Below are 7,793 nucleotides of genomic sequence, written 5' to 3' on the forward strand. Positions count from 1 at the left end.
TTTTTGGATTCTAGTTCATTTAATTCTGATTTAATTTTGATTATTTCTTTCCGTCTACTGGATTGGGGTTTATCTTGCTGCTCTTTTTCAAGGAGGTTTAGATGTGTCATTAAATTGCTAGTTTCAGATCTCTCCAATTTGTTGATGTAGGAGCTCAGGGCTATAAACTTGCCTCTGAGTACTGCCTTTGCTGTGTCCCAGAGGAGCTGGTAATTTGTGTGTTCATTTTTCTTGAATAGCATGAACATTTGAATTTCCTTTCTAATCTCTTCCATGACCCACTCTTGATTCAGCAGTGTCTTGTTTAGCCTCCATGTGATACCGGACTTTCATTGGTGGCTTTTGGTGTTGAGTTCTAATTTTATTCCCTTGTGGTCAGAGAGAATGCAGGGTATAACTTCAATGTTTCTGAATTTAGACAAGTTTGCTTTGTGGCCTAGAATGTGGTCTATTTTAGAAAACGTTCCATGTGCTGCTGAGAAGAACGTGTATTCTGATGCTGCTGGGTGAAATGTTCGGTAAATGTCTGTTAAGTCTAGTTGATCTATGCAGCTGTTTAGATCTGCGGTTTCTCTGTTGAGTTTTTGCCGAGTTGATCTGTCTAGTGGGGAGAGTGGTGTGTTAAAATCCCCAACAATTAATGTCTTTGGATCTATATGGCATTTGAGGGAAAGTAGTGTTTCTTTGATAAATTTGGGTGCTCCATTGTTTGGCGAATAGATATTTAGAATTGTAATATCCTCCTGAAGGAGAGATCCTTTAATTAGTATGTAGCGACCTTCTTTATCTCTTCTCACGATTTTTAATTTGAAGCCTATTTTATCGGATATTAGGATTGCAACTCCCGCCTGTTTATGAGGGCCGTTTGCTTGGTAGATTTTGTTCCAGCCTTTAACATTGAAAATGTGTTTGTTTTTACGGGCAAGATGTGACTCCTGCAGGCAGCAGATAGAAGGGTCTTGTTTTTTAATCCAACTAGACAGTCTATGTCGCTTAATTGGAGAGTTCAGTCTGTTAACCTTAAGAGATAGGACTGAGAGGTATTTGGGAGTTCCTGCCATGTTATCTACCTTCTTGGGGGCTGTGAAAACTGGGTTCTTCCTATGGTTCTTGGATTTTCAGTTTGGGTGCAGTTTGTTGGCCTTTTTTGTGGTCTTGTTGGTTTTCTATGTGTAGGACATCTTTAAGAATCTTTTGTAGGGCTGGTTTGGTGGAGATGTATTGTTTCAATTTTTCTTTGCTGTGGAAGGTTTTTATTTGGCCTTCATTTATGAAGGAGAGTTTAGCTGGGTACAGTATTCTTGGTTGATAGTTTTTTGTTTTTAGGGCATGGCATACATCATTCCAGGCTCTTCTTTCTTTGATTGTCTCTGCTGAGAAATCTGAGGTGATTCTAATTGGTTTCCCTTTATAGGTGATTACCCTTTTCTCACTAACAGCTTTAAAGATCTTTTCCTTATTCTGAGTTGATCCTGTGTGGATTATAATGTGACGGTGGGATGTCCTATTCTGGTCTGGTCTATTTGGGGTTCTAAAGGCTTCTTGTATCTGAATAGGCCTATATTTTTGCATGTTTGGGAAGTTCTCTGCTAGGATCCGGTTAAACAAATTTCCTAGACCATTAACTTCTGTTTCTAGGTGCTCCTCTACACCCATTATCCTTAAGTTAGGCCTTCTGATGGTGTCTTCCAGGTGTTGGATAGATCTATCATATTTCTTGGACTTGTGTTGGATGGTTGTATGTTCTTTTTCTATAATATCTAGGCTGTCTTCAATCCCTGAGATTCGATCTTCTGCATGGTCTAACCTGCTGTCAAGACTCTCTACTTTGTTTTTAATCTCTTTTCCTTCTAATTGGTCAGCTTTGATGGCTTCAAGTTCATTGTTGAAGCTCTGTTTTAGGTCTTGTATGAATCTCTTTACTTCCTTAATTTGGTGTTCAGTGTTTGTCCTCAAATCACTTAGTTGATTGGATATGGTTTCTTTGGACTCCCATTCCTTCTGTTGGGTTCCATTCAGCATTCCCTTTGTGGTCTCCTGACTTCCTTCAGCTCTTTGTTAATGGATTCTATTGATGCCTTTAGTGATCTTTTTGTGTTCTCTACCTGGTCTCTCAATTCCTGTATTACTCTTTGTTTAGCTTCCTCTCGTTTGTGTGATTCCTGCAGTTCTCTTTGAGTGTTCTCAGCCTGCTCACGCCATTCCTCCCTTTCTATTTGAGTATTCTCAAGTTGTTCACGCAAATCCTGTATCAGTTTTTGAGTAGCTTCCTCACGCTTATGATATTCCTGTATAAACTTCTGGGATGCCTCCTCTCTCTCCCTATCACGCTCATACAGAGTCCTTTGTAAGTTGTCAAACTTCTCATTTATCATGTTTGCCACCAGTGTTTGTAGAGCTATTTGGCAACTCTCCTCTGGATTGTTCATTATCTGATCTGACCCCTGATTATCAAGATTGGGAATTGAGATACCCGAATTTGCCATTTTTCTTGTGTTTTTCCGGCTTACTCTGCCCATTTGAGATGAAGATAGCACCAGTTTTGTGCTAGAACACTATCTTAAGGCAACCATCAACCAAAGTTTGCATTTGTACAGTCAATAGTCTACAGATACAATCTAGTTCAACAGATACATCTATTCAACATCAAACAACTATATTTTGAAGGATTTCGAACCGCAGTAAAAAATTTGGAAAACCAGAAATTATTAGGAATAGGGAGAGATGTGGGTGAAAAATAGGAATAGATTGGTGTGGGGAGGCACAGGGAGAGTTAACTATGTCCTAATCACAATGCAGGAAATGGGTTGGGTAGGATGCAAGGAGAGAGAGAGAGAAAAAGAAGAGAGGGATAGGGGAATGAAAAGAGACCAGAAAAAAAATAGAAATGTAAAAATTATTGTTATTGTAGAGATTAAAAGACCATCTATTTAGAGAGGAATGTGAATATGTTGTGAGAAAGGGAGGGACATAGAGGAGATGTGAAAAACTTTAAGGATGGGAAAGGGAGAAGAAAAGATCAGAAGTTCAGTAGAGCTAGACAAAAAACAAAAAGATAATTATGAAAGAAAGAAAAAGAGGGAGAAGATAAGAAAAGAAAGGAAAACGCTCATTTACATATTCCTAAAATAAAAATTATAAGAGGAGAAAACAAAAGTTACTGGAAAACAATTATTTTTTCAGAAGAGGCAAAAGTTAAAGATTACTAAAAGTTTTAAAAGAGAAAAAAAATTTATATATATATAAGGTAACAAAAAACAAAAAACAAACAAAAAAAAGAAAAAAAAAGTCCTTTGATTTTTTTTTGGGGGGGGGAGGGGTGGGAAGAATCCTGTATCTCCCTTTTGTCTGTAACCAGCCTTTTGTTGGAGTCTCTGGTCAGCTTGAGGTCCTGTGGCTTGATTGGTTTCTTAAGTCCGTTTGTTGGAAGAGGCAGAAAAATGCTCTGCTTTACCCAAGATTTTGAGATCCCCCTCCCAGGTTAGTTTTCTAGGAGGGTGATCTGCTTTGAGAATCACAAAAGAGGGGGATGCAGTGGTGAGGCTAGGTTCTGGGTAGTGTTGAGGCCTTTCAACAATCAGTAGCTTTTTCCTGGGGCTGTTTTGTGCAAAAAAAAATCTCCCAGAGCCCAGCCTGGAGCCGTTCTCAGGGATTCTGTTTTTCAATTGATTGTTGAGGCTGCTAGAGGGAGGGGCAGCCTCTGGCTCTGGTTACCCAGTGAGGGAAGCCACTCCAATGGCTGCTGCCTGAGCTGGGTGACTTTTCCCTGGATGGAGCCGAGTCTGGCAGGTCACTTTGCCGTTAAGTTCTTGTGACCTGCTAAATGACTCATTTTATTCCAAGGCCTGGGTTGGAGCTGGCAGCTCCTCTGAGCTTTGTTGGTATCCAAGATGGAGATCACCGGTGCTGTGGGGGGAGGGGTGGCCTTCCCTCCTCTGCTCCCTGAGAAGGAGTGAGGACGTCGGGCTTCTACTCAAGCCGAGTCTTGGATCCTGTGTCGTCTCTGGTCTGCAAGCTGCAGGATGAAGATGTCCGCTCTTTGTTGGTTCTTGCTGGTGTTGAGTAGAATCTGCTCGCCCGCTGCGTCTGGCTCCTTCGTCCCGGACTCTCTGTGTGAGCGCTCAGGTATGGCCCCCGGCTGCGGTCTCCGCCGCTTTCGACCCTGCCGCCGCCGCGGCTGCTGGCGAGCACTCAGGTGTTTCTTTTTGCCTTGTCTTCCCTCTCTTGTCTAACTCTCTGTCCTGTGATGGCACACTTGGTGTGATTCTCTGGCTTAGGACTGTTCACTCGAACTCTAAAACTGCTTTCTATGTGAGAGCTTGTTCAGATTTCAGCTTCTCCTCCGCCATCTTCCCGGAACTCTGGAGGACATATTTATTGCTCCCTCAATTATTCTGAAAAGCTGCAATGTCACATCATTTGATTCAGATTTCCATTCTTTGTCTACTTAGTGTCATTTACTGCACTAAATGCAAATATGTGCCGGGTGCTGGTGGCTCATGCTTGCTACTTAGGAGGTTGAGACCAGTAGATTGTGGTTCAAGCCAACCTGTTAAGGAAAGTACATGAGACCCTTATATTCAATTAACCACCAGAAACCCAGAAGTGGTGCTGTAGCTAAAGTGGCAGAGTGCTCAACTTGAGCTGAAGAGCTGAAGGACAGCGTCCAGGATCCAAGTTCAAGTCCCACAACCAACAAAAAAGTGCAAATATGACTTTAACTTTCCCCCAAAGTATTGATGAAGTCAATAGTAATCCTCCCAAATAGAGAAAAGTATTCCAAAATGATTCAGTGCACCTACTTTTGCTGAGTTATTTAAGTTATGGCTTACTTGCTGGATATAATCTCTTCTTTTAAAATTGTCAAATATTATCTTTATAATAAACTTCATCTAATATTTCTTGGTTCAAAAGAGAAGTCCATAGAGTAGATGTCACTTGACTTTCTTACTATCTTACTTCGAAGCCAACCCAGGAAGAAGGAGACTCTTTCAAACTTTTATCTGTAATTAAACACCAAATAAGTGTCGTTTTCGCTAAAGCAGTAGAGTACTAGCTTTGTGGGCAGGTGGCAGGATAGACAATTATACAGGGGCAGGGTCCAGCCCCTGAGTTCAAGCCCCAGAACCAGCACCAACTAAACAAACAAGTAAACAAAATAAAATCCAAGTATTTCTTTGGGACCCTCCTTACAGGAATACTGAGAAGAGGCTGCTTTTGCTGATCATACTCAATGGATCCTCCTGTTTTGGAATCCTTATTGCTATGGAAAACTCAGGACCAGACTAAAGGAATTGATAACTGACTCCTGCAACAAGAGAATCATTTCAGGAGTGAAACATGCATAAGACGCTTTAAGACCTCCATATCTTAGTTTCTTTGCAGTAGAACACTTTTAAAACAAAGTTATTTCCTTTAGTTCTATGCTGGCCTTCAAATGGCACATTGTTTCCTTTTTAAATACTCTCAACTATAAGTTTACAGACAAGTTTTATATGAGTAAAGAACACTCAAAAAAGTCAGGGACAGAGTTTCCTTCAAGCCTTGTATTCTTTTCTTGTACAGTATAAAGGAAAGCACAAGTTAACTTGAACTTTGTCATTCCTTAATGTTCAATTCCTCTCCTGGGATCAGTTTCCACATCCAGTATCAGTAACTTCCACTTACTTCCAGAAACAATCTATATTGCTGCTCCAGATAAAATGAATGTTTTCTGGCTTCGTTGAAATAGCACAAGGACACCTTTGAACATGAGGTAACACGTGTTTCAGAGACAACTTAATAAAGAGAAAATATTAAATTTATGTTGCTTATGAATACATTATCCATGACTACATTGAGTTCAAACTTCTTTAGTCCTCTGTAAATTAAGGTGAATTTTAAATGGGAAGGAGGTTCTCAGATCATTTTTTCTGAATGTATGTGCTGTGCATTAATTTATGATTTAACAGTATGATTTAACATATGATTTAACAGTAAGAAACAATAGCAATAATAGAGAAATTCTGTGTTTAAGTATAAGCGTTCAATACAATATAGAAGACTCTACAAATAAGGCAACATTGAAACAATAAAGCCACGTCCAGTATGTAGATTTATGGGAGTGATATAGAGAAAGCATTACTCCTAAGTGGAATATGAAGCATGAGGCCACTCCCTTTCTAAATCATGCTTGCTAATCACGTAAATTGGTAAAAAAGTAGAATGGAAGAATGTTTCTGTTTCCAATGTAAGTCAGATATAAGAGTATGGACTTAACTGGAAAAAGAGTCCATCTTGAGAGAACAGGGATAATACTAGCAATGAACCTAAGATCACATTTCTTTTCTTTCCTTTTCTTATATTCTTTTTTTGTGTTGTTTTTCGTGGCGCTTGAACTCTGGGACTGGGCGCTGTCCCTCTGATACTCAACTCAAGGCTAATGCTCTACCACTTGAGCTACAGTGGCACTTCCAGTTTTCTAGTAGTTATTTGAGAAAAGAGTTTCCAGGACTTTCCTACCCAGGTTAGCTTTAATCCCCAATCCTCAGATCTTATCATCAATCAGCTTGTGATCACATTTCTAACAGTGTACACTCAGGATATATAATGTGTACATTCATCTATCTTTATATGAATTCTTGAGTTAAAAATATGAGCTAGAGCTTAGTCTTTATAATCGCAAAAATGTTTCTAGTTTAAAAGTTGATACTTCTGGAAAGATAATACCTAAGAATGTAAAGCAGTCTGGGAAGTTCAGTTTGCATCCAGCCTGGGCAGACCAGGCTTTGAGACACTACCTATAATTAACCAGCCAAAAGGTGGAATACCAATCATGAGCAAGATTACTGATTAAGAGTTTGAGGCTTTTGTGTACATAGATACAAACATGCACATACACACAGAGGCACTTATATGTGCATACATGAATACACAAATGAGACAACTCTCAGAATATGTAGAAAAGTTAGAAAGCAATGGAAAATATATCCTGAGTAAGACTAGAATCAAGTGATAATTTTTAATATTAGAAAACCCTCCAGTGAACTTTGTTCAAGAAAGTTGAGACTATTACAAAGGGAGGGACCAGAGATAGTAAGAGAGTCAAGTATTCATTATTAACGGGATGAGATCCATGGAGGAAGGAATCAGAGACCCCTGCAGGTGCATCTGAAAATTTTCATATCCTGTGTCAAATATTAGAACATCTTTGAAAATAGTATATAAACAGTCTGAGCAGTCAGTCTAGTGGATAAGATTATAAGAGAATTTCAGATTTGCTAGTCTGTTTCTAGATTAAATAAACCAACAAACTATGACAGGACAATGTGATACAAGTCTGGAATTCTAGCACTTAGACTAAGACAGGAGATTAGAGAGTGGAATTACATAGCCATACCTTCCATGGACCAGGTAGTATAATTTTGTCTCAATAAAACAAGCCAAACAACAAGAAAGGAATACACAGTTCAATTTTGGGCTAATTTCGTCATTATGTTTCAAAAGGTCAAGTTTCCTATTGAAATGCAACTCATATATAGTCCTCAGTTGTGTTTTAAATGCTCTCTTCAATACAGAACATTCCTAGATGCAAATTGGTTCATGATTCCCATCCAAAAATTTGCAAAAGTAAGTAAGCATCATTATGTTGGATTCCAAAAAAATGATGAAGGATTACAAAAGCTTAAACCTGGAGAAATAGCAAAGTTCATCTAATGTAGGACTTTGTAGACCTTGCTAAATTATAATTTAGATTTAAAATACATATTTTGATTTTGTTTGTAATTTGATATTCTATAGGATACTACAAAATT

The sequence above is a fragment of the Dipodomys merriami genome, unplaced genomic scaffold, assembly GCF_024711535.1.
Source record: "Dipodomys merriami isolate MVZ:Mamm:240054 unplaced genomic scaffold, mDipMer1.0.p SCAF_1263, whole genome shotgun sequence".
In the NCBI taxonomy this organism is placed as follows: domain Eukaryota; kingdom Metazoa; phylum Chordata; class Mammalia; order Rodentia; family Heteromyidae; genus Dipodomys; species Dipodomys merriami.